Genomic DNA, 9,747 nt, shown 5'->3' on the forward strand with positions numbered 1-9,747 from the left:
TCACTTTGTAAGCTAAACAATATGATTTAATGTATATAAAAAATAATAAAATTTTAAAAAAGATTTAATACTGAGATGTATGAGCAAAGCCATGAAAAAAAATTTTTTGATTAAAAGTTCTCTGTAAATTAGGAAAGAATGGAGCTCTGATAGAGGGCATCTATAAAAATCCTACAAGCAAAATGACATTTAATCCCAAAAGACTGATATATTCCCCCTTAAGACTGAAGAAGACAATGATGGCTACTCTTACTATTTGTGTTCAACATTGCGTTGAAAGCTCTAGCACATGTTATATAATCAGGCAAGAAAATGATTTACGAAATCATCCAGGGTGGAAAAGATGAAATAGAGGACCGGACAGTGGCACAGCAGCAAAACACAATGTTCTACAAGGCTGACTCACACCATGAGTTTCCGGGTTCCCATCTGGAGACTTCTCTGAGTATGCGAGGCCTGTCATTGCATAATGGGCACCAAGATGCTTTGGGGGTTGCCATCTCTCAGTCTTTCTTTCTCACACAATAAAGAAAGAAAAAGAAAGAAAGAGAGAAAGAAAGAAAGAAAGAAAGAAAGAAAGAAGAAAGAAAATGATGAAATAGGACTGCCTATATTCACAGATTACATAATCTTTTATGTAGAGAATTCAATGTATTCTACAAAAACTGCTACTAGAATTATTAAGTGAGTTTAGCAAGATAAAAGAATACATTATCAATATCCAAAAATTCTATTGTATTCTTGTATATTCACAACAAACAATCAGAAATAGAAAGTATTTTTAAATGCAATTAACAATAGCATCTACAACATGAAATACTCAAAGTGAGTCTAATGGAAGATGTGAAAGTCATCTATACCAGAAATGATAAAAATCGCAAAGGGAAATTAAAGATCTGAATAAAGGAGAGCTAGATATACCTTGTTCAGTGCTGAAGACTCAATATTGTTAAGATATCAATACTCCTCATTTAACATAGTCCCAACCAAAATTCCAGCAGGTTTTTTTGTTGATGTTTTTTGGGGTTTTTGTTGGCGTTTTTGTGTTTTTGTTTTTGTTTTGTTTTGTTCTTGCAGAAACTGACAGGACTATTCTAAAATTTATATAAAAATAGGATCTCGATCCAGTCAAAGTGGCCTTTGGGGAAGGGTACCACTGCACAATACTGGAGCTATATGAGAGGTTCAAGTTCAGAGCCCACGTCTATCTGAGCATACCAGAATGTCTCCACAGTCCTGTGATCTGGACTGAATGGGAAGCTGGAAGAAGGATCTCGGCATAGTGAGACCTTGACAAGGGTGTGTGTCTCTCTCTTTCTCAAGAAATAAATGTAATTTTAAAAGAGAATGAAAATGATCCACAATAGGGCCATTTTGATAAAGGAAATTAAGATATAGGGATATTAGTATCTTATTTCATTATGTATCTATGGTAAAGAAATAGTGTGATATGTTAATTAGACAAATAAAGGAATAGATCAATGAAACCAGATAAGTGCAGAAATAGACTCCCACATACATGGAAAACTGATTTCGATATTTCTGTTATTAGCAGCAAAAAGTGGACGAAAATACTGTATGATTGCCTTTATGGAAAGTTCTTTTAAAAGTAAACAAATGTACAGTGACAGAAATCAGATCAGTGGTAACCCTGTGTGGGTAGAAGGTCAAGGGGAGGAGGGCTGGAGGAAGACAAGGATTATAAAGCATCATGAAGATCATTACCGTATTGTGGAAATGGTTTTATGGGTGTGTATGCATATGTAAAAACATAGCATTGTACTCATTTTGTTTTTCAAGATAAAGACTTGCTCTGTTGTGATCTTCCTGCTTCAACCTTCTGAGTAGCTGGAACTACAGGGGAGCACCACCACATCTGGTTTTTCAATTTTTTCTTTTTTTTAACATCAGACAGCTGGTAGATTCCTTCAAGATTCAATCTGCTGAACTATGCACCAACATAGTACATGCCTGGCTCTTAGAGTAGGCCAGGAATCAAACCTGGGCTTTAACCAGTGAAGAAGCAGCGTCATACCAGTGTTCACCACCATAATTGGGCCTAAACTTTTGCTCTTCATATATGAAGAGCTTATTGTATACTGGTTATGACAATTTTTTTAAAGTATCCACTGCTTTCCCATCATCAGATTGCAATTTTAATTTTATTCTAAGCCGTTATTGTCACTCACAGACTAGTATATTCAGCCCATATCCATATCCATTATCTTGTCCCATATACTCTCCTCCCACTCCTTTGATGCCCCAGTCACAATGGGCTCCCTTCTCCCTCCAAATCCTTAGTCTTTTATTTTTAGAGAGATCTTTGTTATTGGGCGCATGGACTTGTCAAAGAACAGAAAATGAGAAATCACCCACCAGGAAAGCTGGCCATGCCACAATCCGTTCTCCTCCAGTCTCCTCTCAGGATTTTGGGCATGCACACACACTCACCAGGTGTGAGTTTGAAGCCGCTGAGTCAGGGACTTGAACTGCAGTCAGCCATGTGGGAGTCCAGCAATGTAACCACTATGCCATATACTGGTCCCAGCCCTTAGTCTTTCGCTCGCACTTTCTTCTTCCCCAAGACATTCCCTTACTGGGTTCACAGCTTCAGGGCTCAAACAACCCATCACCTCTGAGAGAGCTTCCTGAAGACACAGGTCACATAGATAGTGTGACACTATTCCTTTCTGGCACAGAAGGTCTGCTTCCTTCATAACAGTTATCACTTTCAAAAACTAGTTGTTTATTTAATCTACTTGTTTACTATCTAACCTCTATTTCCTAAATGCAAATACTTCATGGGTAGAGATCTCCCCTATCTTATTCATTGCTTTATCCCCAGTGCCTCTTGCACACAGTGCCTGGTAGAAATTTAGCAAATATTTTTTGACCGAATAAAGTACTGAAAGAAATCTTGAAAATAGAAACCACTGAAGTGGTGACTTTTCGTTAAATATTAATATTCAGTGCATTTGGGAGAGCTTGATTTTAGAGCATTATCTTTGTATAGTCACACTTAATCCATTCATCTTTCTGACTTTCAGGAATGCTTACTTCTCTCAGTTAACATGCCAAGGTCAGCTTCTTTGACATCTATAAACTCCAGGCTGCATTTTGACTGGGTCCTAATAATGCCCCTCGGGATATTCCAATTTATCAAAAACTCAAGTTTTAAATACAAAAAGTTAGGAGATATTCCTTGTCTAAAAAATGCAGGGCATTTGGAAACAAAATCAAGTATTCTGGTATGTTTGAAGAGTTAGAGTGGAAAGAATAAAAGACATAATCATTTATGCTGACCTATTATGATCTAAGCAAAAACCACTGTGTAAGGTAAATATTGTTTTGTTTCCTTTCTCTGAAGGTGAAAACTGAGGAAGTTAATGACCTTTCTAAATCTCAACTTCACACAGGTAATAAGCAGCAAAACTAAGACTCCAATCAGTCTTCTGACACCAAAAGGAACTGTGGAGAATGGTGTTCTAGTTCTTAAACATTTGCACCCAGAAAGAGCCTTATGTCACTTCTACTCACATTGTACTAGCCAAGTCAAATCGCCTGGCCTTGACAACCAGAGAGATAGAAGGACAGTCACCCACACTCCGATAGAAGAACACAAACACTAATGAGAAGCAGAAATGTCTTCCTCCAGTTTCGGTAATGGAAGACCTTGAGCCTCAGCTGAAGGGAGCACTATTCGCCAGTGTATAGCCATCAAAGACTTGAGCACTTAGTAACATTACCAAAAATTGTGGCTCTATTAAGGTCTAAAACAGAAAGGTCCATATTCTATGAGGACTGCTTTCTTTATTCTTTTTTTAATCTTTTTTTTTTTTTAGAGAGTTTTTTTTTTCTATAGGTCATATGTGCTTGCCAGAGAGACACAGAGAGGTAGACAGAAAGTGAGAAATCACCCCTCAGGGCATATGGCCATGCTGCAATCCCTTCTCCATTCTCCTCTCAGGATTTTGAGCACACATGCACGCGGGCCTATTGTGAATTTCAAGCTGTCAGGTCCAAAACTCGAACTGCTACATGGGAGTCCAGCAACGTGGGAGTCCAGCACAGTAACCATCATGCCATCTGCTGGTCCCATGAGTACTGCTTTCAACCTAGTGGTGTTCATGCCTAGAAGCACATAGGCCTGTATGCCCCAGCACTACATTGAAGGTAAAGGGCACTTAAGACTCACCTCTTCTTCACATAAAGACTTGCACATATTTCTTTGCTCAGCTCCACAGGTGGGAACTTTCTAATCACAACCCCACCTCTAGTCAGTTATTACTGCTGCACACCCCCAGCCCTGCCAAAACATCTTCCAAACAGCTGGAAGGTCTACTTGCTGACTTTGCAAAAGCCTCTCTGAAACTCCTCCTCTCTTACAAAGTGGTTCTGGCGAGTGCTGAGCAATTCATACCAGATGGGATGCATTTACACAGAACCAGACCCAAAGAACACCCATCCCTCTGCATGGCCAGGGGCTGGACAGAAAACTTCGCCTGAAGCTCTGCTTTTCACACTTGGCAGATATAACAACCCTACGTGAGCATGCTTTTGGTGAAAGAGACTGCCCTGATTAAGAAAATATTTTTCAAACAAATATAGTTAGATTTTTTTTTTCAGTATGTTTGGCATTCCCCTCACATACTCATGATCTTGAATCAAAGCCAAAAAGATGTTCTCCAGTCATGTGCATCTTTGAAAGTCAAAGCTTGAATCTGTCCATTTCCTATTTAATTTACGAGAGAAATGTGTTCTGACTATAACCACATGCCAGTTACAGTCATTTCTTCTTCCAGGGTTTTTCTCTGTGGAGTTGAACAATCTTCACATTCAAGAAGATGTTATACTACAGCTTGGGTTTGTTGGGAAGTGGGCTCTGAGATGGAAATTAGCAAGCAGGACACCTAATAGGGACATTCTCTCGAGAACTATAGCTGCAGAGGAAAGGGAAGGACATGGGATAGGGCAAAGGGATAAACCAGGCTGCAGCAAAGTCTTCACTGAAGATTTCAGCTAACCCCACATGGAACTCAGAACTCGGAAAGGCCCTTTAGAGTTACCATCTTGCCGTAACATGGTAGATGTTCATAGTTGCTGAGCCTAGGCTGCTCTAGGAAAGGGGCTTGGCCTTGGGTGAGGCAATTCTCTCCAGCTCAGGGCAATTTTCAGGGAAGGCCAGAAGCATTTCCAGATACTGGAAAGAAAAGTCATTCATTCCTGAAAGGGAATCTGAGTGGTACATTATGGCATCCACTACATATTTCATAGCTATAACCAGAATTCAAGGTTAGTCAGCATGATGTCATGGGGGAGCCTGATGGACCTAAGGGGCACTAGACCAAGTCCAGACTTCAAATTCTGGGTGAGCAACCAGAACTGAGCAATTCAGGCAAGTATTAGGGCCCTGCACCCAGTAAAGATTAGGCCTCCAGCCAGGTTCTTAGCATTTCTGCCCTAAAATTCATTACACACACAGCTCATGTCCAATTTGCAGCCTGAGATGATAAGTGGAAACTGGGAATAAATTTGTCTCACCCCAAAACTTAGTTCTGACTCCATTTCTTTTTCTTTTTCTTTTTACTTTTTTTTTTTTAGAGGTTTTTGCTATAGGGCACATGTGCTCACCAGACAGACAGAGAGAGACAGAAAGTGAGAAATCGCCCCCCAGGGAGGATGGCCATGCCGCAATCCCTTCTCCTCCATTCTCCTCTCGGGATCTCGGACACGCACGCACATGCGCCCAGCGTGATTTTCAAAGCCACCGGGTCCAGGACTCTAACCACAGTCGACTACAGTCGACTACATGGGAGTCTCGCGACATAGCCATTATGCTAACTGCTGGTCCCCTGACTCCATTTCTGAGAGGCAGATACCAACTAACAGAGAGCTCACTGCTCTACACCATCTTGAGCCTTTAAATCAGACCAATTCATCCATGACCACCAACATGGAGAGTAACAGCTGCTCCAGTCCCTTTTAGTTTTCTCAGGACCTTATTCTTATTCCCATATTCAGGCATTTTCCTGGCTTAGAGATTCCTTTTATCATGCTCGCTTCTGAGATCACATGAAGGAAAGTGATTTCCCCATCTGGGATCCCCATTCTCTTTGCTTCCAGCTCCTTATTACTCTTTAATCCTCAGCTCTAGGACATTTCAGGTTATCTTGGGATGCAACCTAGGGAATGCCTGATGTCGTGAGTTGTATTATGTTCCCCCAAAATAATATGTTGAAATTCTAAACACCAGTATTTCATAACATGATCTTATTTGGAAATAAGATTTTACAGAGATAATCAGGTTAATATGTCATTAGAGTAGACCTATGCTAATGGACCGGTGTCTTTTGGAAAAGTAGAAATTCAGATACATACACACATGTGAGCATGGACACAGAGCATCATGTGAACATGAAAGCAGAGATTTGACTGATGCATCCACAAGCCAAGGAACACCAATGATTTCCACAAACCATCAGAAGCTAGGGGGAGTCATAGAACAGATTCTCCCCATCAGCCCTCAGGGGAAACCAATGCATGAACTTGGACTTCTATCTTCTAGAACCATGGGATGTTATGTTTCTATTATTTTATTTGTTTTTAAATAATTATTTGTTTAATTCTATTTATTATTATTATTATTTAATTTGATCAGAGAGAGACAGAGGGAAAGTGAGAAAGCCACCAGGTTGTCTCCCACATTTCTGTTATTTTAAGCCACCCAGTTCATGACACTTTGTTACAAAAATCTTAAAAAACCACATGCCTAGGAACTTTGTCCATTCATGGCCTACATTCTGGTCATCACTCTAGATAGGGCTACCACCAGCCCCTTGGAAAAAAGTGGACTGGATATCACATCAAATTTGCAGATCCATCAAATTAAAGAGGTGACAATAGCACATTAGAAGCTAAGACATCTGCAAATCACGATGAAAAAAAAAAAAAAAAACCTAGGGACTCAGCAATTGTGTGAAACAGCCTCATTCTCCAATTAGCAGGTGGGGTCCTAGGGATGGCCTAAATCCAATGTGTCTGGGGTCCTTATGAGAAGAGGTGGCAGTAAGCACACCACCACTCACTGATAGATGACCATGTGAAGACCTGGGGAAAAGATGACCATCTACAAGTCAAACAAAGGGTGTGTTCCAAGTCCTTTAGTGCTGGGAGACAGAGTTGAAACCTCTTTCCACAACACAGTTGCTTGTCATGACTACGTTGTAAAATCATTTGACTTTTCAGAACTTATAGGAGCTTTTCAAAGAGGTAACTGGAGTTCTTTCTCTGCCACGTACACTCATTTGTGTATTCATCTTTTTTTTTTTCCTGTTCTTTCTCTTTTTTTCTAGAAGGGAAAACTGATCATCGAGTGAAAAATATTTTTCATAGAGATCGCTTAAGTATTTGGCAATTTGGATTGCCAAGTATAGCAAAAGAGAAAGAAGTAAGATGTGGGACTGAGGGTAAAAAGAAAACATTCGATAGCTCCAAACGCTGGAGAAAGGCTTCAAGCTCACCTCCCTTGCCACCTCCAGATGTCCACACTGATTTTTGAATTGGCAAACCCTTGGGAGGTTGAGTCAGGGTGGCCTAGACCACCTCTTGCCAATCTTAGGAACCCCTTAGAATTCTGTACTGAAAACAAACCACTGCCTCTATCCCCAAGACTTGATGTGTTCATATTTCTTTCCTTGGCAAAACTTGATTTCCTGTTTCTAAGAAAAAAAACTTTAAAATGCCCCTAAAAAAAAAATTTCTTAAGGCAGCTAAAAGATCAAAGACCTCTTAGAAAGTAAGGGTTTGTTTGGTTAAGTGCACATGAATCAGAAAACTCTGATTAAATTTCCCCTCTTAAGTGCTAAGGATTTTTACTGGATTTGAGCAAAAAATTGTGGACAAAACAAATGGATTCTTGAGGGCTGCAAGGTGCATTCAACTATTGAATCGGTTCATCAATAAAATGAAAAACCTGAGACCCAGAGAAGGAAAATGACTTATCTCAGGTCTCATAGCAAGGAAGCATCAGAAACAGACCCAAGCCAAGGATTTTCATTCCCAATGTGGTGTTGTTCCTATGAATTTACCAACTTCTCCTATAATTGTCAAGATATTTTTTAAAGTCAAAGGTAATTTAAAGTTTGAAACATTGAGAAGGAAGCTAGTACATGTTTGTTTGTTTTTTTAAGAGTCTTGGAGTCTAAAAAGAGTGACCATAACTACCCTTTACTGAGCATGTATTATATACATGCATTGTTCATTTAATTGTCACAATTCTGTGAAATATTTACTGTATTCTCTCCATTCCAAAAAGGGAAGGGAGAGAGGATTCAAATTCTGGCTCAAGCTTATGCTCTATTTTTTCAGTGATCAAAATGTGCCAGGCTCTTTCTGCTGTCTGGTATCAATTATTCCTCAAAGCAATCCAAAAGGTTGACATTATTGTCTTTATTATACAAAAGAGAAAACCAGATATTAAAGAAATCAGTCACCTCGCTCAAGTGTCTCCCACTAGTCCCACTAGCGGTAGAACTGTGGTGAGAACCTAAATCTGGCCTTCGGAGCCCATCCCCTTCCCATTACCCACTTCGCAGAGTTGTTGTGAGGGTCTAATCAAATTATGGAAGTGAAAGCCTTCTGTAAAAACTGTAAAGAATTTAACAGATTTGAGGGATTATTGTGTTTGAATCTAAGTTGTTCTATTTTCCTAAATTTCCACTCTGGTTTTTAACAACAGGATCCAACAGCCAGGCAATGACAAGGGCCCAGGTCTCTCAGCTGAAAAACATTTTCCAAATAAAAGATTTGATTGAGCACACACTTATTTTCCTTGGGTGGGTCCCAACCACCCAAATGTTTAATTGGGTTGGAAAGTTTTGATCCTGATGGCCATTGTTAGAGGTGAGTGAGAAATACGGAGCCTTGCTCTCTGACCCTGCAGGGGAGAAGAAAGCCTGAAAAACACAAAGACCTCTTCTCCTGCCAGCCTAACAGTGATGCCATCCAAATAGCAGCATGATTCTACCAAATGCTCTCCATTCACTCCATAGTTCCTTATTCAAGGCTTATTCAAGGTTGTCTGCAGGCATCTTCTGCTAACTGTACCTTGGCTTAGGCATGAGGAACACAGAGAGGAATGAGCCACCATCTTTCCTTCAAGGAGCCCTCAGGACCTTTGCTTGTCCTTCCTAGCTGGAATCTGTTCCTCCCTCTTCTCTTCCCTGTAACACTTCATGCCTATGAAATGGCCAAATCACATACACACCCTATACTTTACATGTTCAAGCGCTCAACTCCTGTGCCTCCGATTATGACAGTATTTGGAGACAGCGTCCTTAACAAGGTGATATGGTAAGATGAGGTCATGTGGATGGGCCTTAACCCAATGTGCCTGGGGTTCTTATAAGGAGAGGTGATAAGCACGTACACACAGAGAGAAAACCATGCAAAGACACAGGGAAAAGATCTGTAAGTCAACAAAAAGGGCCTCAGAAGAAATATCATCAATGCCTTGATCTTGAACTTGTAGCCTCCAGATTGTGGAAAAGCAAGCCACCTAGTCTGTGATATACGTTAAGGCAGCCCTAGAAAACCAGTATTACCATCCAAAGCATTGATTCCAATTTGCAGAGCACGAGAGTTCTTTTTGTATTTATGAGTGAACGGAGTAATGAGTAAAACTATCATGGGCCAACCCTCAAGGAGTCTGGAGTTTTAAGGAGAGAGTGGTATTTTTTTCCCTTGTGT

The 9,747-nt window shown here is 40.2% G+C and overlaps 1 non-coding gene across 1 annotated transcript; it reads right to left on the reverse strand.

The window, feature by feature from the left end:
- Positions 1-1,903: 1,903 nt before the first annotated feature.
- On the reverse strand, positions 1,904-1,967 carry LOC114007414 (small nucleolar RNA SNORD77). The gene has a single exon (XR_003549044.1). It is a non-coding gene; the product is annotated as a small nucleolar RNA SNORD77 (small nucleolar RNA).
- Positions 1,968-9,747: the final 7,780 nt, after the last annotated feature.

The sequence above is a fragment of the Tupaia chinensis genome, unplaced genomic scaffold (assembly GCF_000334495.1).
Source record: "Tupaia chinensis unplaced genomic scaffold, TupChi_1.0 Scaffold000165_2, whole genome shotgun sequence".
NCBI classification, from domain to species: Eukaryota; Metazoa; Chordata; class Mammalia; order Scandentia; family Tupaiidae; genus Tupaia; species Tupaia belangeri.